General features: G+C 41.4%; 1 protein-coding gene across 1 annotated transcript in view; it reads right to left on the reverse strand.

The window, feature by feature from the left end:
• The window catches only part of DPYSL3 (dihydropyrimidinase like 3), a 115,062-nt gene that overhangs the window by 64,419 nt on the left and 27,730 nt on the right, over positions 1-22,913 (reverse strand). The gene's annotated exons all lie outside the window — the stretch shown is intronic.

Consider the following 22,913-nt stretch of genomic DNA (forward strand, 5'->3'; position numbering starts at 1 on the left):
TCACAATCCAGAGTTTACTTTAGACAGGGCTGATAGACGAAGGTTTTTTATATGTTACAAGCAAAACCATGGCCCTTCGGCGATGGAATATGTTGTCCTTTAGCTAAGGTTTTTTATATGTTATTACAAGCAAAACCATGGCCCTTCGGCGATGGAATATATTGTCCTTTAGCTAAGGTTTTTTATATGTTATTACAAGCAAAACCATGGCCCTTCGGCGATGGAATATATTGTCCTTTAGCTACCTGCTAAAATCAAACGGTCAAAGGGAGACATATTTGGAGAGGCCACTGTGGGTGGGGTCTGAGTGGTGGCTGGGGGTGAGGGAGCTCCTTAACTCCAAGAAAAATAATTCCAAACATAAAATTTAAGGAACAAAAACAAGACTTGCTATGCAAAAAAAAAAAAAAAAAAAAATTATAAAACCCTTTTAAGACAAGTTTCCACCACTCCCCAATTGTCAATCTTAATGTCCTATTAAATAGAAATCCTGTATGTCACTAAGCATGACTAAAGCTGTGTTGAGGATCTTGAATTCACGTTTCCATAAGGCAGCCGACTGATGACAATTCTAGACATCTTGTCATTAAAGTGAAGGCGTGCTTGCAATAAAGAAACTACACAAGGCATCCACAGAAAGAGGACACAGAATACTCCAGCTTGGGCTTTCCATAAACCCGAAACGAACCAGACTGGTCACATAATCCAAGGACACACAAAACCCCCCTTAAACATTCTCTCTCAAGTGAGTTAATCCAAGCTTCTGGTTATTTATGGTTAATTGGACTGAATGCAGTCTTCACAAGAAAAGTCCACAGCAGTCTCCACTTTATTTCTGTGATACTCTGGAAAGGAGGATGAATGCCAAGCAAAGAACACCTCCCTATACTCTTGCAAAACACAAGGGGGAAAAAAAAAGACTGGGCCAAAGGCACGCCCTAAACATTTTGTTTTGTTCTTAAAGCATAAGTGCTGAGACCACTAGCCAAGAGTTGTGAAATTACAAAGCATTCTGGGGATTGGCATGCAAATGAGCAGGATTATATTTAGAACAGAGTAAAAGGAGAATTAACTACATACTATGGAAACCAGCAGAGCTCTCTCTCTGCATCTTTCCCATAGATTTTACTGTCCCAAACTTACTGGAAAGGATCATGCACATTTTTCTCAAGAAAAGCAAAAATATGTAGGGGACATTTACAATCCTTAAAACAAACAAACAAACAAAAAAAACCACTCCTGCTTTTTTTTAAATTTTACAAGTTTCTTTGCCTTTCTTACATCTGAGTTATCTCCTCTGTTACCATCATTATAATCCAGAACACTCTTTACTAACTACATTTATACCTTATTTTTGATCACTTGATTGTGTGTGTGTGTGTGTGCGTGTGTGTGTGTGTGTTTCAAATAACAAGACTTGGTTAAGTTTTTTTGAGGTCAGGTTTGCATGCGAGAGGCCATGTTGAATGGCAATTGCAGTATGTTCTTCTGGATCTGACTGCTGTGACCAGCCAGACACAGGAACACAGCAAATTGATTCAAGCTGTTGCCATCATCAGAAATGTACAACAAACACTATTTTCCTTGTTTCATCCCCTTCAATTATCTTTCACTTTCTTGAACCAAAATAAAGCCTCTAAGATGAATTTGAAGGAAAAAGCCTTCCTTGGCTATAAGAAAGGCAGCCATCAACACAGGATGCCTCTGTGTCTGGCCAAGAGAGAGAAGAATGGAACCAGTATGGATGCTTTCCACAGTAGAATGACTCTGAATGGTTTTCCTTGGATACAAAGCAGTGCTTGGCTTTAGGTATCTCAGGAAACTGTGAAAGAAGGAGGTGAAGACATAGAAATAGAGACTTGATTTACAGTCCCAAAGAAACTTAACTTTGGCTACCACACCTGCCACACCCCAGATTTCCACACCTAAATCAATGCGTACTCCATTCCAGTTGCTCAGGCCAAAGGTTTGGCACCATCCTTGATTTCTCTCCTTCAGTCACGCCCCTATTCTCCATATAAAATCTTTCGGCAAATGCTATTGATTCTACTTTTTTTTTTTTTTTTTTTTTTTTTTTGAGACAGAGTCTCGCTCTTGTCGCCCAGGCTGGAGTGCAATGGGGTGATCTCGGCTCACTGCAACCTCTGCCTCCCAGGTTCAAGCAATTCTCCTGCCTCAACCTCCTGAGTAGCTGGGATTACAGGTGCCCACAACCATGCCCGGCTAATTTTTTTACTTTTAGTAGAGACAAGGGTTTCGCCGTGTTGGCCATGCTGGTCTCGAACTCCTGACCTCAGGTGATCTGCTAGCCTCAGCCTCCCAAAGTGCTGGGATTACAGGCATGAACCACCACACCCAGCCGGTTCTATCTTTTAAATGTATCCACACTATGGTCTCCTCTTATGATTTGCAAAGTTTCTTCCTGTGTTTAGCCACCATTAGCTATCACCTGAATTATTATAACCTCCTAACTGGGTTCTCTTCTTCACCGTCATTCATTCATTCATTAATTCTCAAAATATTCACACAATACTTATCTTGTGCTTACTATGTGCCATTATTTTTCTAGGTGTTAGTGCAACAGAGGTGAATAATAAGTCCCAAATATCATGGAGTTTACTTTATATTCTTATTATCATATAATAACACATATCCTTATTACACCACCTGTCACTTGCTAGCCCCCTTTCCTGCTTTATCTTCATAATACTTTTTACCACGACATATTAATTTTATTATTGGGTATTCTCCCCATCACCAGAATGTAAGCTATTCGAGGCCATTGGGATGTGTCTGTTTATTCACTGAGTGCCTGAAATAGAGCCCTGTCCATAGAAATTGCTCAATAATTATTAGGTGAGTGAATGTAAGAATTTTTAAAAATTGCATCTGGAGAAAGACTGAATAGGTGAAGAAGAACTTTTCTGGAACTAAAGGGCATGCAGTTAGAATGTAGATTTTACAGTGTCTATTTTTGCTTCTCTATGCATTTTTAGAGTTTCCTGATTCTGGATTTCAGAGCAGATGAATTAAGATGGCGAAGAATCACTTTGCTAATATGATACAGTCCAAAAATTTCAAAGCAACATATGGGCCAAAGAAAGGCTCAATAGAGTAGAATTGGTACGTGGGCACTGATTAGTTTTATGCCAATGAGGCTGATTCAGTCAGGAGAGGAAACTTTATGAGGCAGGAGAGAAGTAGGTCAATGACTCTATGAAAATTCTAGAATAGGCAACTCAGGTGACATTTATTGTTTGAGTGGAGGTCTTGCCCTTAGCTAGAAACAAGACTGGTTCTTCCACAGTCACTGAAGAGGAGAATATCTTCTCACAGAGTCCAGTAGCTGGGTATATTTCCTGGAAGGACTTCACAGAATTTGTCTTTTGACTCCATCTACTTTTTCTGCCATCAGCTAAGACCATCTAGGAAAGAAGGTATTGGGAGAGGGAGGAGGAGTTCATATGAAAATCATTTTCCAGGACAGTAAAAGAACTAGGAAAATATGGTATGATTATCTGGCAGTGTCAGAGGCGTGTTAACCAGAGCAACTCCATCTTGAAAAGGAGCTGTGTAAAATGAGGCCGAGACCTGAGACCTACTGGGCTGCATTCCCAGATGGTTAAGGCATTCTAAGTCACAGGATGAGACAGAAGGCCGGCACAAGATACAGGTCATAAAGACCTTCCTGACAGAACAGGTTGCAGTAAAGATGCTTGCTAAATCCCACCAAAACCAAGATGGCGACGAGAGTGACCTATGGTCGTCCTCACTGCTACACTCCCACCAGCACCATGACAGTTTACAAATGCCATGGCAACGTTGGAAGTTACCCTATATGGTCTAAAAAGGGGAGGCATGAATAATCCACCCCTTGTTTAGCATATCATCACGAAAGAATCATAGAAACAGGCAACCAGCAGCCCTCAGGGCTGCTCTGTCTATGGAGTAGCCATTCTTTTGTTCCTTTGCTTTCTTAATACATTTGCTTTCATTACTCTATGGACTCACCCTGAATTCCTTCTTGTATGAGATCCAAGAACCCTCTCCAGACCTCTTAGGGTCTGGATTGAGACCCCTTTCCTGTAATAGCAGCTGTAAGGATTCCCTTCAAATGGTGGCCATAAATTTAAAGAGAGACCAGTAAGCCTGGTTGTGGATGTTCCTCCAGCCACTTACAGTAGCATATGTGCAGGCAAGGAGCAGGTAGGGTGTGGAATTGAATGTGGGCTCTTTTAGATGAGTGCTAAGAAGGGAGAGAAAAACTCAAAGGAATTGAGGATGAAGCAAGGGATCTAAGCTGCTTAAGAGAGCAGGGAGAACATAGCGTACAGGGGAATAAAGGACAGTGAACACACTGAAGACTAAGTAAGATTATTCTCATAAAGCTCTTTGCACAAAGTAAGTCAAGTTAATTAAATGGCAGCTACCCCACTACTATTTTTAATGTATATATTTTTTTGAGCTAAACTTGTTTATACCAGGAACTATGTCTTATTTATCTTTGTACCCCCAGCTCTTTTACAGTGCTTGGAGTAGAGTAGAATCAATTGGAAAAGGGGGAGATTGACTGAGCAGGCAGGGGAGAAAGTCCAGAATATTCTGTCCTTTAATCTCCAAAACATTTAAAATAAGGACCTAGACATTTACATAGTTTTGACCATTAAAAATATTTTTTAATTTCTAAAAATACATTTATGTGTTGCTATCTTAATATGAGAAAACATTTCCCCCTTGGTCCTGATTTGAAAAATTCAAAAAAAAAAAGTTCTAAAATAAATATAGAAGAGTTTTGAAGGGGAAAATGTATATACTAAGCCTATGTAAAATATATAGGCTATTCTTATATTACATAAATAAACATTTAATCTTAGAGCTGCCAGTTAAGCATTTGGGTCCATTAATTTTACCTACAATCTAAACAAAGGAAATCTCAGTCATGTAATTCCAGTGTTACAGAATGAAAACCAAAGAGGTGATTCACCTGCTATTATTAGATGTCTACATATTGAATACAGAAATAAACTGGTAAACAAACTAACCTTGGATACACATAAGCCAAAAAAAAAAAAAAAAAAATTACAGCCACAGAAAAGTATTCCCATTGGCTGATTCTAAAATCAAGCTTACACTAGCTTAAGCAAAGGTATGCAATCCTACGTCTCCCTAGATAGAATTTCTCATTCTTTTCTTCAGTAGTCATTGAGTTTAAAGGATTCTGACCTGCTCCATCAGCTCTGATGTCCACTCATATCAAAGCCACAGGCTAGAGTTACAAGACAAGGTTGCGAGAGGCCGGGCGTGGTGGCTCACGCCTGTAATCCCAGGACGTTGGGAGGCCAAGGCGGGTGGATCACGAGGTCAGGAGATCAAGACCATCCTGGCTAACACGGTGAAACCCAGTCTCTCCTAGAAACACAAAAAATTAGCCAGGCATGGTGGTGGGTGCCTGTGGTCCCAGCTACTTGGGAAGCTGAGGCAGGAGAATGGCATGAACCCAGGAGACAGAGCTTGCAGTGAGCCGAGATCGTGGGTGACACAGTGAGACTCTGTTTCAAAAAAAAAAAAAAAAAAGGATGAGGTTGCGAGAAAAGGATAAGCTATTGTATACTGATCTTCATCTCTGGCCCTGCATGTTGGACACACAAGTGAAGTTACATTCATATTGGGGGGAAAAAAATCTTGACAGCTCTGCCTTAGGCATCATGGGGAGAGATACTATGGTCTGATGAACTTATCTGAACTTCAGAAATTTTAGAAAATAGTTTTTTCTCCAAAGTTGCTGCTGTGAATTACCTTTCAGCAACGAATCCCAGGTTTTTCAGCTATATATGTGCATGGGTTTGGGAAAGAAGAAAGTCTAATGTGTACCATTCCCCCAAAAGGTCCATGTCTTAATCCCAGAACTATGAAGATGTCACCTTACATGACAAAGGGATTTTGTGATTAAGTTAAAGATCTTGACATGGGGAGATTATCCTAGATTATCCAGGCAGTCCCAGTGTAATCACAAGCGTCCTGATAAAGGGAGGAGGGAGGCAGGAGACTCAGAAAGAGAGGGAGTTGTGTTAAAGAAAGCAAGAGTCACTGTGTCTAGACACCAGTATCTGTCTGTGTTTAGACAACCCAGGGTATTAGATGCAGTCATGAGCCAAGGAATGTAGGCAGCCCTGCTAACACTTTGAATTTAGCCCCATAGACACAACTTAAATTTTTGACTTCCAGAACAGTAAGAAAATAACTCTGTACTGTCCTAAACCTCTAAGTATGTGGTAATTTGTTACAGCAAAAATAGGAAACTAATATAGATAGTAATCAAAATAAAGACAAATGATCAGGAGACTGAGGGGAATCACTTCACTAAAAAGTAATAATCCCTTGCCCAAATTCTGGATCTGAGCTAGTTTTCAGGTTTGCAATCCATTAATTGAAGGAGAAGCCAGTTCATCAGCAGGAAGGAGGCTGCAACGCCATGCCTAAAGTTTAAGGTAATCTTGACTCCCACACAAGTACCAATAGGAGAATCATAATTTAGATGCCTAGTCCTCTTACAAGAGGTCCTATTGATACAGGAGAAAGAAAGAAATTACTTAGGCAGGTAGAGTAAAAGAGTCCTCATCAAGGCTTCCCTTCCAACAAAAAGTTGCCCAAGAAATTATTTTTTTTGACCAAAAGCAGTCTGGAAAATCAAGTTGCAAACATAGATAAGCAGCCTGGAAGCTTGCACGGGTGAATGCTGGGAGCTGTGCCAATGGAAAAGGGCTACCTGGGGGCTGGGCATGGTCAACATGGAGGCACCATTTTCCCTTTTGTTACCATGTGTAAAGGAATAAGCAACATGGCACATGGCGCTAGCAAGGCAGAGAACCATCCGCCTAAAAAATGGTTAGGGTCGGGGAGGCCAGTTTCCCGTGCCCTCTGCAATGGCATACCTAGTCCTAACCAGGTTTTCATGCCTTATGCAAATGGAACACCTGGTCCAACCAATCTTTTGTGCCCTATGTAAATCAGACACTGCCTCCGCAGGCTCACCTATAAAACCCCTTCATTTCACCATAGACCCAGAAAACCCATTTGCGACCCCTCTCTCTGCAGCAGAGAAAGCTATTCTCTTTCTTTTGCCTGTTAAACTTCCACTCTCAACCTTACTCTTGGTGTGTCCATGTCTTAGTTTTCCATGGCTGTGAGACAACGAATCTCAGGTATCACCCCAGATAATGATGCTGCTTCACTATGGCCACCTACTAATGCCGCTGTAAAGTGGGGAGACTGGCAGATACAGGTTCCCAATTGACACCGATACCCAGAGCCGAAGTATCAACATAGTTCCTCTGTTAGAGTAGAGACATGTAAAGGCCAGGTACTGAGTGGACTCTTGGTCTACGTTTGGCTTACGTTTGGCCTTTTGGGTTCACTGATCCACCTAGCGGTCATTTTCACAGACCACCACTGATTAATTGGAATAGACAATATTAGCACAACTTCCACTTTGGTTTCTTAGTCTCTGGGGTAACAGCCATCAAGTAGGGAAGACCAAGCAGAAAGCTCCAAAACTGAACCCCCACCCCACCAAAGATAAGAGAGTAAATCAAAAACTTTGTTTTATCCTAAGGGAATGACAGAGGTTAGCAGCACAGTTAAAGACCCGAAGGAAGCAGGGCTGCTAGTCTCCATCATATCACCATTTAATTCACTAGTCTGGATGCCACAAAAGCCTGACAAATACCAGAGCATGACTCAATCAAGAGCCTAGACCTAAGCTGGTGTATTTTTCTAGAGCAAATGGCTTCAAGTACATTGTACATAACCACTGACATTGCAAATGAGTGCTGTTTCATCAGAAAAGAAGATCAAAAGCAGATTGCAAACTTGGAACAGAAAAGCAGTACACATGAACAATCTTGACTTAAGGCTATGTTAATTATCCTTTCCTCCACCATAATATAATCTGAAAGATCTAGATTGTCTGGACATCTTAAAGAAGATCCCAGTAGTATACTTTATTGATAACATCATGAAAATTCACTAGATGAGCAAGAAATGACAAGTTCATTGAAGGCTTTGGTAACGCACATGAACTCTATCTAGAGAATGGAAGATAAAGATAAATCTACAAAGATTCAGGGGCCTGCTATCTCAGATTGGGCATGCCACAACTTCTTTCAGAGTAAAGGACAAATTATTGCATTAGGGAACTCCTCCTGCAATGAAGGAAGCACAAAGCCTAGTAGGTCTCTTCAGGTTTTAGAGACAACATATTCCATATTCCAAAATGTGTTACAGCCCACATACACAGAAGGCTGTCAGTTTTGAGTGGCACCTGGAGTAGGAAATTGTTCTGTAACGGATCTGGCTGCAGTGTAAATAGCCCAACCACTTTGGCCCTATGATTCAATGACTCCTGTGGTATTGGAGGTATTCGTGGGAAGAGATGCCATGTGGAGGTGCCAATAGGAGAATCATATTTAGACTCCTAGGACTCTGGAACCAGAAAAATTACACACTATCTGAAAAATAGGTCCTCTGGACCCTGGTAAAGATAGAAGCCTTTACCAGGGTCAAGTGACCATGCAGCCACAAATACCCAGCATGAGGTTCTGTCAGGTTCAACATGTTATAAGAGCAGGTGGGCCTAGCAGCAATTCATTGCAGATGGAAGTGATGTGTCCAGGATTGGCCATGAGAAATGCTGAGGGCATAGTAGGCTACCTGAGCAGGTGGTCTAGTCTCCCATGTCATCCATTACTTTTTGCTCCAGTACCTTTCTGTTAGCACACACCCATGGCCCTTATGATCAGCTGATAGAGGAGAAAAAAATCTGAGCCTGGTTTACAGGTAGGCCATCTTGGTGAGTACAGCCAGCTGAATATAGACCATGGCCACATGACAGCCCCCATTCAGGAGTGGTGCCGAAAGACAACAATGAGGAGATATTTTCCTATGGCTTCAGACAGTGTGCCTAGCCATCTACTTTATATGAAAAGAAAAAAAATATTGCTTAAGATTATATATAGACTCCTAGGCAGCATTGACTGGGGCCTGGAAGGGGAAAGATTAAAAGATCAAGGAAAAGAAGGTCGTGGGTAGAGGCAGATGGGTGGACCTACGGGAATAGGCATGAAGAGTGAAGATACATGTATTGCATTGTTAATGCCCTCAGAGGGCATCCATCACAGAAGAGGCACTAAATCGTGAGGTACATAAAGTGACCCTGTTAGTTGACATCGGCCAGCCTCTGCCATCAGCAGCCCCAGTGTGGCACAATGGGCACATGATTACAGTAGGCACAGTGACAGGGCTAGAGGCAATGCAGGGAACCAACCAATGCTGATTCAGCTACTGGTGCTGTCAAATGTCTGTCATGCCAGCAAGAGATGGCAACCCCACTTCCTAATCTGGCACCATCCTGTAAAGATACATGCAGCCCCTTGGAGACAAGTTGAATATATGGGGCCCCTTTCATACTAAAAGGCACAGGGATTCATTTTTACAGAAATGAACACATTCTAGGCATGGATTTGCCTTTGCTGCTGCTAGGGCCTCAGTCAACACCACTATTTTAGGCTTAAGGAATGTCTGATTAACTGGCATGGGATCCCGCAAAACATCACATCAGACCAACGCAACGGGCCCATTCAGTAACAAATGAGATACGAGAAAGGCCACATGACCACAGGATCCACAGTTATATCAAATACCATTTTAACCAGAAGCTACCATCCTGAGTATGAAGGAATGGCCTACTGAAGGGACAACTGAAGTGCCAGTTCAGAGAAGAGTCTGTGCAAGGATAGGGCACCATCCTCCAGGGTGCACTGGACATTTTACATCAATGCCCTTTATATGGTGCTGTGTCACAAACGGAAGAATACATGAATGTAAGAACCAAGGGGAAGAAGCAGGAGTGATCCCTTTTACCTTCACTCCCAGGGACCCAACTGGGAAATATATGCTTTCCACTTCTGCAGTTCTGGGTTATTTGGTGCCCTTTCACCAAAGGAGAAATGTTTCCACAGGGGGCATAGCAAGAATCCTACTGAACTCTAAGTTGCAGCTGCTACCTGTGTACTTTGGGCTCATGGGCCCAGAGTCTGTAAACAAGCAAGGAGAGTCAGCATCCTTGTAGGACCCTGATTATCAAGAGAAGGTAAGGCTGCTGTTACAAAATAGAAGAAAGGAAGAGTATGTATAGCACCTTTGTGAGCCACGTGGGTTCTTATAGGTACTACCTTGCCCAGCTTGTTAATGGTATAGACAGGTACATCAGCCATAAGGTACTTGAGCCTGAGAAAGGCATGGTGACCAGGGGCTCTGCCCCTTCCATGTCCCAACACCAGGCAAACCATCTGGACCAGTGAATGTACTAGCTAAGAGTGAGGAGCATCTAGAATGGTCAGTAAAAGAAAATTAAGACCACCTGTGGAAAAAGAGGCCCTGAGACCTCCCCAGAGAAGTTTTTGCTCCCTGAACCTATACAAAGAAGTAAATCTGAGGCCAGCTGTGGTGGATTATATTTGTAATCCTAGCTCTTTGGGAGGGCAAGGGGAGAGAATTGCTTGAGCCCAGGAGTTCAGGACCAGCCTAGCCAACATAGCAAGACCCTTTCTCTACAGAAAGTTTTAAAAATTAGCTGAATGTGGTGGCACATGCCTGTAATTCCAGCTACTTGGGAGGCTAAAATAGGAGGATTACTTGAGCCCAGGAGGTCAAGGCTGCAGTGAGCTGCGATCACACTACTGCACTCCAGCCTGGACACGAGAGTGAGATCCTGTCTCTCAAAAGAAATAAATAAACAACAAAACAACAACAATCAGGAAGTGAATCTGAGTTGTGTGAAGAGTGATCTGTAGTAGACACTTGGTGTTCTACCCAGATCCCTCTCTCTTTTTTTTTTTTTTTTTTTGACGGCGCCTCGCACTGTTGCCCAGGCTGGAGTGCAATGGCACAATCTTGGCTCACTGCAACCTCCATCTCCTGGTTACAAGCGATTCTCCTGCCTCAGCCTCCCAAGTAGCTGGGAATACAGATGCCTGCCACCACGCCTGGCTAATTTTTGTATTTTTAGTAGAGACTGGGTTTCACCATGTTGGCCAGGATGGTCTCAAGCTCCTGACCTCAGGTGATCCACCCGCCTTGGCCTCGCAAAGTGCTGGGATTACAGGGGTGAGCCACCACTTGCGGCCCCCGGTCCCTCTTTAAGACTAAGGGATTTATTACCCCGGGTGCTCTCAACCCTCAGCTGTCAGCCTTTTCTGAAAATTGCCCCCATCTAAAGTATACCACCAACCCCGGGCATATGACCCGATAGTTGGTTAATGTGAGCACACAGAGGCCTGGCCTCCTAGTCAAAAAAGGGGAACAATTCTAAAGGGTTATCCCAGTTTCATGCCTGCTGAAGCCTTTGTTAAGACCGCAACACGGCTTAACGTGTCCCTCTCCCTGATCCTTCTTTTTCTCTTCCCTTCTACACTGTTGATCCAGGAACACGCCCAAATAAACTTCCTTCATCCTATTCCTCTTCTCAGAACCTGCTTCCCAGGATATTCAGCCAGCAACAGTGAGACTGATATTAAATAAATATGTACATGGACAGACATATTTTATCTAGCCAGTGTTTTAAATGTTATAGATTTCACACTCACATTTATATTTCTTTGAAAATTAAGAGACCTGGCAATTCTAGGCTCACAGACACACATCAGTGCCCATTAACTACAGTAAAATATTGGCTGCCTGTTGACAGAATATGTATTCTCCAATTAACCATAATGTCTATTGCTTCCTCTTCCTTTACGTGGAGTTTGCTGCCATTTATTTATGCCCCTGCCTGGTTTATGGTAATCTGAATTTCTGACATCAGAAATTTGGAGACTGTTGAGTTATTTAGGAATTGGAGAATAGGGAGTCTGTATCTCAGATGTGAAGGTTGTTGTATTCTGAAGGAGTCTTTGATATCTGCTCAGAATTAAGATGGCAGTTAGTTATTTCCAGGGAACTACCTCCTTTCCAGCCCACCCTCACTCCACCTGCACTGAGCCCTAAACCACAAGACTGAATCCCGGAACTACCTGCACTCTCTCTGTTAAAAGCCTGTCTGAGAACATGCGCGGGAGCTGCTGAATCTTCAGCTAAGTGCAGTCAATTTCACCCTTGGGTGAATGGAAGCACATGTGATTGAGTTCAGATCCTTTCCTGAATAGCACAACAGTTTACTCCCTGAAGGATGTGAAACTCACTCCTGGATGGGGGCTCAGAACAGCAAGCCAACCCCTAAGTGCGAGGCTGTAATCCCACTTTGTATTTTGCAGGCTTCCCCTCCATCTACAGGAAGGAACTTTGGCTGTGTTGTCTGTGTTTTTCCCTCCTGTTTCCTGTACTCAGCTATAGCAAATGCGCCAGGGCCATTGGCCTCATTAGTTCTGGCTCCCTGTTTTTGGGGAGAAAGCAGGGATGGCAGAGACATATGCCTGAGGGTCTAGACACAGATTGCACTGAGCAACTTACCCAAGGAGTCCTGGGATGAGAAACAGGCACCTCTAAGCAACTGGAGTGTCAACCAATGAGTACTTTTTGTTGACTCGGCCACCTGTACACACTGATCCCAAATGAGACCCTAGATTTCTGAGCTCAGAGGGTCCAATATTAAATGCTCACCTGGCCTCAAGCAGAGTACTTAGGTAAAGGGCCAGGCACTAATTTTTCACTGGAGACATAAACATAAGAGGCAAAAAACTGAAATAGAGAAAGCTGTTAGATTTTCCAAATTTGTTTCAAATTATTTGACTTTGGAATTAACAACCTGAAAAACCTTAGCCTTACTTGCCTCACCTATGAAAGTAGTTGGTAGAATAGCTGAGTGGATATGCTGACACAAAAAAGGGAAACACGTCTTGTGAAACAGAAAGATGGGTTGATTCATTTAAAAGGAGTTGCTGGTGTATATCATTATAGTATAGGCTAATTAAAAGAATAGATTTTGATGTCCCTATAGCAGGAAGTTGATGGAAAATGAAGGAACTCTGCCCAACGTGGCCCCTAGTCAAATACTAATCTTGCCTCCCTGCTGTAATCATATACCAAATTAGATAAGGACGTTCTGGACTGGACTTTATTTAATAGAGTACATATACAGAACACCTTCCAAAAAGGTATACATAATTAATGCATATTTTAACAAGTAACCAAGTCTTGTTTTCAGTACCTCGTAACCACAAACAATTTACACGGACCTCCAAAATCCCCAGGGTATTGAGAGGTGACAATGTGCTAGCAGCCCTCACTCTCAGTGCCTCCTCAGCCTCGGTGTCCACTCTGGCGGTGCTTGAGGAGCCCTTCAGCCCACCACGGCACCGTGGGAGCCCCTCTCTGGGCTGGCTAAGGCCGGAGCCTCCTCCCTCTACTTTTGGGGAAGTGTGGAGGGAGAGGCGTGGGCGGGAACCCGGGCTGCATGCGGCGCTCGTGGGCCAGTGTGAGTTCCGGCAGGTGTGGGCACGGCTCGGCGGGCCCCACACTGGGAGTGGCCAGCCGGCGGGTGCCACAGGCCCAGAGCAGTGAGGGGCTTAGCACCCGGGTCAGCAGCTGAGGAGGTTGTGCTGGGTCCCCAGCAGTGCCGGCCCTGCAGTGCCGCACAAATTCTCCACGGGCCTTAGCTGTCTCCCTGCGGGTCAGGGCTTGGGACCTGCAGCCCGCCATGTCTGAGCTCCGCCCCCTGTGGTGGGCTCCTGCCTGGCCTGAGCCTCCACCAGGGACGCCGCCCGCTGCTCAGTTGTGCCTGGTCCCATCGGGACTGGCAGGCAGCTCCGCCTGCAGCCCCATTGCAGGATCCACTAGGTGAAACCAGCTGGGCTCCTGAGCCAGATGGGGACTTGGAGAACTTTTATGTCTAGCTAGAGGATCATAAATACACCAATCAGCACTGTGTCTAGTTCAGGGTTTGTAAATACACCAATCAGTACTCTGTGTCTAGCTCAAGGTTTGTAAATACACCGATTGGTACTCTGTATCTAGCTAACTCTGTATCTAGCTAACCTAGTGGGGACTTGGAGAACTTTTCTGTCTAGCACTCTGTGTCTAGCTCAAGGATTGTAAACGCACCAATCAGCACTCTGTCAAAATGGACCAATCAGCTCTCTGTAAAACAGAGCAATCAACTCTCTGTAAAATGGACCAATCAGCAGGATGTGGGTGGGGTCAGATAAGGGAATAAAAGCAGGCTGCCTGCGCCAACAGTGGCAACCCACTCCAGTGGCCTTCCACACTGTGGAAGCTTTATTCTTTCACTCTTTAGAGTAAATCTTGCTGCTGCTCACTCTTTGGGTCCACGCTGCCTTTAAGCGCTGTCACACTCATCGCGAAGGTCTGCAGCTTTACTTCTGACAGCAAAACCACGAACCTACCAGAAGGAAGAAGTTCCAGACACATCTGAACGTCTGAAGGAACAAACTCCAGACACACCATCTTTAAGAACTGTAACACTCACTGCGAGGGTCTGTGGCTTCATTCTTGAAGTCAGTGAGACCAAGAACCCACCAATTCCAGACATAGTATTGCTAGCAAAAGAGATGAATCATTTTGTGTTATTGACACTTAATTAGTTTATACCCTTCATGGGGATTGTCTTAGTCCATTCCTGCTGCTGTAACAAAATACCTTAGACTGGGTAATGTGTAAACAACAGAAATTTATTTCCTACAGTTCGGGAGGCTGAAAGGTCTGAGATTAAGGCATCAGCAGATTCCGTGTCTAGTGAGGGGCCTATTCCTCATGGATGGTGCCTTCTAGATCCTCACCTGGCTGAATAGGCAAGGCAGCTCACTTGAACTTCTTTGATAAGGGCACTAATTGCATTCGTGAGGGAAGAGCCTTATTGATCACTTCCCAGAAAGCCCACCTCTTAAAAATGTCATGCTGGATTTTAGGTTTCAAAAAAAATTAGGTTCCAACATATAAATTTCCGACACCAACATTTGGACCATAGCAGTGATTGTATATAATGCATAAAAAGGTGCTAGTTAATAGAACAACGGCTCTATTGTAATGAGGGTTTTAAAGCTAATGCCACTATGGAAAATTATTTTTAACACCCACATATCTTTGACTCAGCCTTAATTAAAATTAAAGTTAAAAGCAGGCACTACTTTCTTTTTTCAAGCAGGAGTCCTGGAAATCACTGTAGAGTTAGCTTTAAGAAACCACTATTACACACGATTTCACAACTACAATGCACTGGATTTGCAATTTGCCTTTGTTTAGAAAAGAGGAAAGTTCAATGGACATTTATACATTTTCTACAGAATTTAAGTTAAATCTAGAGTTATTCTTTATTTTGTCACCACAAAATTAAGCTTCTCTTTATGTCCCCTGACTAAAAACCTGCAGACAACTTCTTGTAATATTGAAAGCCTATTTTAATAGGTCCAAGGTCTCCCCACTTAACTTTCTGTGACTATAAAAGACGATCACAAGAAATTAGATTATCAGAAAGTTTGTTGTAAAAGAACCTACTCTGTAAAGGTAGAAACTATGTTTGCCATAGAAAGTTGATTTGACTCATTAACTTAATAATGATTGTTTTATTATGACCTTGCAAGTTGAGGGAGTTTTCTTTAACTAGGATAAAAAGATGATAAGAGCCAATGGACAGCAATAATGATATTACATTTCTTTCAAGTAAAATAGAAAAAAACTAACCAATTAAGTTGAGAATACAATGTACACTATTTTCCACAGCAACACCAGTAAAACAGAAGAATATCCGAGGCAGCCAATCACCCACCAACAGGGACAGAATGGCAGATTCCTCTGCCAAAATTCTTATGACCACTGGGGCACCCTCAAGCGAACACCACACATTGGTAGCCTTGGCTAGTTCCTGGCTCTGGAACTGTTTGCCTGATGTCAGTAATTTTCTCCTTCTCCAGTAATACTCTGCACCACTGATGGCAGCTGTAGGGCGGTATCAATACACCTCCTTGACTGCTCTTTAGGTCCCCTTGCTTTCCTCCCTACTTGGCAAGAGGTCACTTGTTGCCCTGATAGGGCCCAGGTGAGAAGATATATCATGGAGCTCAGAAATGGAATCCAACTCTGCTAGTCACACAAGCCAGTGTTTAAATTCTATCTCTGCTGTAGTAGCTGTGGTGCTCCACACAAGTTCCTCTAAACTCTTTTCTCCTCTATAAAATATGGATAATATGGTTAAGTTAGATAGCATGAAGATGAGGTAAAATGTTGGAGAGGTCCTGATATTCTGGGAAAGGTCCAATGAACTGGACTAATTAATCAGATTAATTAAAATATTGCATGATGTTGCCCAAGGCACAGAACGGTATTGAGTGAAGCCAATCAAAAGAGAGCCAAAGGGTGAACCTCCAAAAATTCCATGGCTATATATATTCTTTGCACCTTTTTCTGGGAAGAAGAATCTCTAGTTTTCTTCAGATTCTCAAAGGGTGCATGACCCCAAAGAGGTCACCCATTCTCACTGGTATAATATTGCTTCTCAATCCTTAGCTCTAGCCAGCCCTCTCCTCTTAGACTCAATATCATACATCAAACTGCATACCGGATGTTTCCACCTAGGTGATCCACAAGCACGTCAGTTACAATACAGATGGTGCCCCTGTGGTGCACCATCTTGATCCTTCAGGAAAAAAGGGCTTATGACTCCAGCTTCTGCAAGAGCTACTGGCAGAAGGTTCTCAGTTGTCAGCCACCTTTGGACACTGCTTCAGCTAAAGACATTTATTTTGTCTGAGACATCACTGCCTTGATGGGTGACCCACATGCAATGATACCGATGAGGAGTTGTAAAGGCCTGACTCTCTTATCCCAACTCAGGAGCAAACTGAAGGTTCATCCTCTCTTCACAACTCCCTTCAGGGTCTGCTGAGGTGTCCATTGAGGCGGACTTCTCCCTCTACCCAATTCTGCCTCCACCTCCTTCCTTCTTCCCTTCCCTGGTGTTGACCTCCAGAGCACTCCCTAATAAGCCTTCTGCATACTAACTTGGTATTATAATCTACTTTCTAGGGCACCTAGAACACTAAACAAGTCTAAAATAGATTCCAGAAACTTCTCTTTACCTTTTCCAGTGCTCTGTAGCTCAGCTGGTTACACTTCCCTTTATCTGGTCATCTTCACTGGAAACCTGGGTCTCAGTGCTTGGTCCTTTTCCACTGTCTGCTCCCTGTCTGGACCAACCTCAACCAGTTTATCTCCTTGTCTTTCAGGTCTCATCTTAAATTGTCCCTTTCCCACTTACCTGTAAGTGTATGTCCAATCATTCCTCAGTACTCTCAGGTTAAACCCAAGATTCTTAATACGATGTTTGACACGCTCCACGCTTGACCTCTGCTCATCTCTGTGGCTTCATCTCTCTTCACTCCTAACTTGCATTTTATGTTCCAGTAACCCTAGGAACTAGGCGTTCCTTTCTCACATCCTGCTGTTTCCTACCTCAAGCACTTGCCCAAATCATACCCTCTGCCTGAAATGACTGTAATCCTTTTGACTTGGGAAACTCCAAACAATCCTTTAACACTCAGCTCAGGCATTTTCTCTTCCAGGAAGCTTTTTCTGACATCTATGCAGTTTCCCCTGGGGCTTCTCAGAGCCCCTTTAACATACCTATAAAGTATGTTATAATGATCTGTTTTGCTGACCGCCTCCCTTGGACTCCTTGAGGATAGGGCTCTGTTTACTCATCACTGTACCCCCAGAGCCCAACATAGTGCCTGGAATATAGACAAAGATACTTATGGGATACACGTGGAATATAGACAAAGACACTCATGGGATACACGCTGAGCGACTGCCTTGAATAAATACATATAAATGTACATATATACTACATACAAGCATGCATGCATACACACATACATAAAGAAACTCAAACCAAATGCAAACATTGTTGAAGGCAGAATCCTAAAGTACTAATGGGGTGGAGGAAAGTTGTGGATAGACTCACTGGCATATTAACAGGATATCATCTAGATTGACCACTGTATTAGTAAAAACAACTTATTAAAAAGTGAAAAATAATCTCAGTAAAACTATTAAGAAAAAAAGAACAATGATTCAGATGTAAGCCTCCAGCTAGGCTAGAATCAAGATGTCAGTTATAGTCTTTGACTCTCTGAGGCTATCCTGTGATTCTCTCTAATCCTCTATTTACATTAGTTTTCTCTCCACATTTGTCCACTCCATGCTTCTTCATTCTAATCTCAGTAAGAGAATAAAATAAATATCTCTTGGTCCCAATTTCCAATTGGAAAGAATCCGATTGGTTCTGCTTGGGTCAGTGATTACAATCTAATCACTTATGGAGAAGGGATGGAGGAATCACATAACCTAAACATGGTGCAAGGTATCCACCCATTTGGACATAAAGGCACTTCTTAGAGAAAAAGGAGCCATTATGATGTTGGCAGAATCCAAAAAGACATCTAGTGCATTCGTTCTTACAAAAGCAGATAAGGGTACATAGAAAGTCGTACATCTGACAGTGTCAACTTTAGGATAGAAACTCTATAACAAGAGCATGAGAGAATAGATTGAGATAAATTTTGCAAAAGTTATCCTCAAAAGCCTAAATATGCTTGCCTGCCATATGCCAATACATGTTTTTAGTCCAGGCGTTTACATCTCTCCCTCTCTCTTTCTTCTCCCACTCCTCTCAGGCTTCAAGGTTTCTGTCTCGGGTTGTCTGTTTATACTAGCTTCATTCTTCTTTTAGCTCTTCAAAGAGAGCAATTCTGTGAGACCATAGCAATCAACCTCCTCCATCCTACAGCTGAAGCACATGAGACTAGAGATGGCTTGCCCACGGCCAACACCACAGTTAGTGATACTATTAATATAGGGCTCTGACTTCTAATCCAGAGATCCACCATCCATTACACACTGCCTCACTTCATCCTAGAAAATAGGCTTGGGGCAGAGGTTATGCCCTGTTCAAAGTTTCAGTAATGCTATGCTCAGTCTCAAATGGAATAAAGTTGTGCATAACATCAGAAAGAGATGGCTAAATGTTGAACCAGAAATAATTACTATTCTGAGATCCAAGACATAATGATGAGGTGTTATAGTGAAAGAAGAAAAAAAATAAAAAGTCAAGGCACCCAAGTTTTAGCCATGTCTATTTTATTAACAAATTGTTTGACCCTAAGCAATTCACTTAACCTCTCTTCATTTTGAAAGGCTATATGAACACCAGGTCTGAGTATTATTTTTCCATCATGTTACAAATTTATGCAGGCCTACTCAAAGGCCTGTTTACCATTGCTGCTTTCCAAGTATGATCCTGCCTTTAAGTACCTCTCTGTTTTTCAAATTATGTATTTCTCCAGATGCATGTTTTCACTTTTCCAGGCTGATCTCATTTGTTCATTTCCTGTCCATATTTCTAATCTCTCTAGGTTGCTCTGTACTATGTCTCTTGCTTACTGGTGTCTATAACACCATCCTATTTACCCTCATCTGCAGATATAATTACCATAATAGGTTTGTGGCCTCTTTCCAAGCCATTAATAACAACGCAAAATGAAATGCATCTGAAGCTCATCTCTGCAACATCTTCCTGGAGCTTGTACCATGCCATTTTTCATTCTTGTCGAATTTTTCAGCCAAAATTGAGGTCATTTTCATGGTTCAGAGAACCTCCTAACTCAACCAAAGACTTTTTCTTTTGTTTCCTTTTTTAAGTCATATGGGAACCAGACTTTGTTTCTCTTGCTTTTAATAAAGTAAATAAAATAAAGTCAGTTACAACATGCCAAAACATGAAGCAGGGCACTTAAAGCCCTGAGAATAAATGAGTAGGTTTCTATCCAAAGATTTTTTTTTTCACATCAATGTGAGAGTGCTTATTGTGATTCTGTCTCTGTATTTATCCAGAAAACAGGAAGACCTGAGTTTTCCAAGCAGAATTCCATATCCTTGTGTTTCTTTCCAGTGGAGACCTACAGCCAAGTTCCTCAGTAATAAACCTGAAGAATGAGATGCGTAATCTTTGAGGCTCACTACAAAGGAAAAAAACTTTGTTGGTTTTCTCAATAAGCTGACATTAAAGTCCCATCTTTGCTTCCATTACAACACTTAGCAGTTTCTAAAGAGAAGGGAGCTTGAAGAAGAAAGACAAAGAATATAAAGACGAATCCACAGGTGAATAAACTTGAGAAATGGTGAATGACATGTTATCACAAACAATTTTCTTTTCTTCTCCTTAGTTTGGAATTCGTTTGGGGGTTCTGTTCTGTTTTGTTTTGTTTCTGATTGAGCTCAGCACAGGATGCCTTGTCTTGTTCTAAACTCTAGAATGGATTTCTTCACTTCTTGCTGAGCTTTTCTGGCAATGGACTTTTCCACCAATGGGTTTGCCCTTTGCAGTTAAATGGTGATTCAACCTCTAAGCAGTTGGAAATTTAGGTGGAATTAAACTTGGGGATCTTTCTGAATTACTACATGGACTTCCAATTTTCTTTAATAAATATATTTTAAATGTGACAACCTTAGAAATGCTAAATTTTAGTTCCTGAATAAAGAGGAAAGAAAAGCTGCAAGTATCTTAATACTGTAATGTAAATGCAGTGTTTGAAGCAAAGTCTCATTTTTATCAATTATTTTCATAGGTGAAAAAGAATTATGAATTCTGGACACAGAAACACCTGGTTTTCTATCCTGGCTACATAAAATACTTGCTTTGTGAAATGGAAATACTGTCTTAATCTTTTTAAGTTTGTTTCCTTTTCTATAAAATGGGGATAAATAATACTCTCATCACACAATGTTGTTCAGATTTCATGTAAACAATGGTGGCTAGTAAGTACAGTGTCTGGTGCATCATAGGGGATCAGTAAATGTCATCTGCTTCCTTTGTCCTCCCATACACATAATGACAAAATCTGTCATCTTTTATTAATACACACGGTTCACTTTCTCATAACACTATTATCAAGCAATTATGAACTGCTAACAGGAAAATGTCTTTTCATGAATTTAATAATAATGATAATGATACTATGCAGGCAGCATCCTAAGTGCTTTTATCTGCATTTTTTCATTTATTCCTCACAAAGGGAAGTACTTTTACCACTCCCATTTACAGAAAAGGATTTGAAAGTTGACAATGGTTAAATGACAAGCTAATTAGTGAATGGGTCAGGATTTGAGCTCAAGCAGTCTTGTGCCAGAACTTCACCCTTGTTAGCCACTCTATACTATCCTCTTTTACAACAGTGTTTATTATGAATTGGAGGTAATGATTATATGGAGATTACATAGGGTAATGCATATAAAGCACTGTACATAATGCCTGCCACATGGTAGGTCCTTAATAAATTAGAAATTTGGTGAAGAAATGAGATTTTTTGTAATATAATTAGATCATCTCATATAATAGCCTTTTTTTAAATACCTTTGTTGAGATATAACAATACCATACAATTCACCAATTTAAAGTATCCAATTCAGTGATTTTTTAGGTATATTTAAAGCTGTGTAACTATCACCACAATCTAAGTGTAGAACATTTTCATCACTTAAAGCATCCTTTATTTTTTGAAATCTGGATTTTCATAGATTAGGTTTTCTTAAAGGAGGGTATGTATGAAAAATGGCACTTTTCTCACATATTACTGGTTGGAATGAAACATGGTACAACCACTCAAGAAAATAATTTGGCAGTTTCCCAAAAGACTAAACGTGCACTAACCATGCAACCTACCAGTTGCACTCCTGGGCATTTATTCCAGAGAAATGAAAACTTACATTCCCACAAAAACCTCTAGGGGAATGTTCATAGCAGGTCTATTCATAATAGCTAAAACCTGGAAACACCCCAAATATCCTTCAAAAATTGGTGATATCTGAATAAGGCCTTGCCACCTACCTAACAGTATTGTACAGATGTTAGTTTCCTGGTTTTAATATTGTACTGCTGTTATGTGAGATGTGACTATTGGCAAAAGGTGAGTGAAGTGTTCAAGGGATCTCTGAACTACTTTTGTTATTTCTTGTGAGTCTATGATCATTTCAAAATAAAACATTAAAATAATAGCACTTCAAAAGCAGAGCTAAGCCAAGTTTTGAAGAATATACCCAGAACTGAATGCTGGCATCTATATGGTTTTTGAGATGGTTCTTAGAATTGAAACAACTTCATCATAGCAAAAGATCTGATACAAAGATTAAAATCCTAAAACAAATTGCTCAAAATGGAAAATTATTCAAAGGAATAGAAAGAATACCTTGAAAGAACAGATGAAAGCAGAGCCTCAAAGTTAATGTATAAATATAAACTAAATTACGGAATAAATAAAAGATGCCCTAGGAAAGTGCAAAGATCAAAGTAATTACAAACTGTAGAAGTAATCTCATTTAAAGGATTGTCTTAACATGTTATAATGAAGAAGATGACTCAAACTCTTGAAAATATTTGTAAAGGTTTTTGAGCGGACAATTGTCCTGAAAAACACCTGAAGTTAATTTATTTGGATTAAGAGCATGATCACAAAGTAGCATCAATTAACATATCCTCAAAAATGAATGTATTATTATGATTCTGTTTCTGCAGGTAACAATAGTAATAATGATAGGAAGTAAAATTATTAATTGCTAGGTGCCCAGGAAGTTTTCTAAATATTTTACTTGTACAAACATATTTAATTCTCATAATAACCTGCTGAGGTTGATACTATCATTATGGCCATTTTCACAAATGAGAAAACTGAGGCACAACAATTATGTAACTTGATCAAACTCATATAGCAAGTAAGTGGTAGAGCTAGAGCTGGAATTGATACAGATACAAATGGTCACAAACCCAATTATGAAATTCCAAATTAAATTTTAAAATGTGGATTAACTTATAATTTTAAAACAAAAAATCAAGCGCCAATACTAATTAGTTCCAT

The sequence above is a fragment of the Macaca mulatta genome, chromosome 6 (genome assembly GCF_049350105.2).
Source record: "Macaca mulatta isolate MMU2019108-1 chromosome 6, T2T-MMU8v2.0, whole genome shotgun sequence".
Lineage (NCBI taxonomy): Eukaryota > Metazoa > Chordata > Mammalia > Primates > Cercopithecidae > Macaca > Macaca mulatta.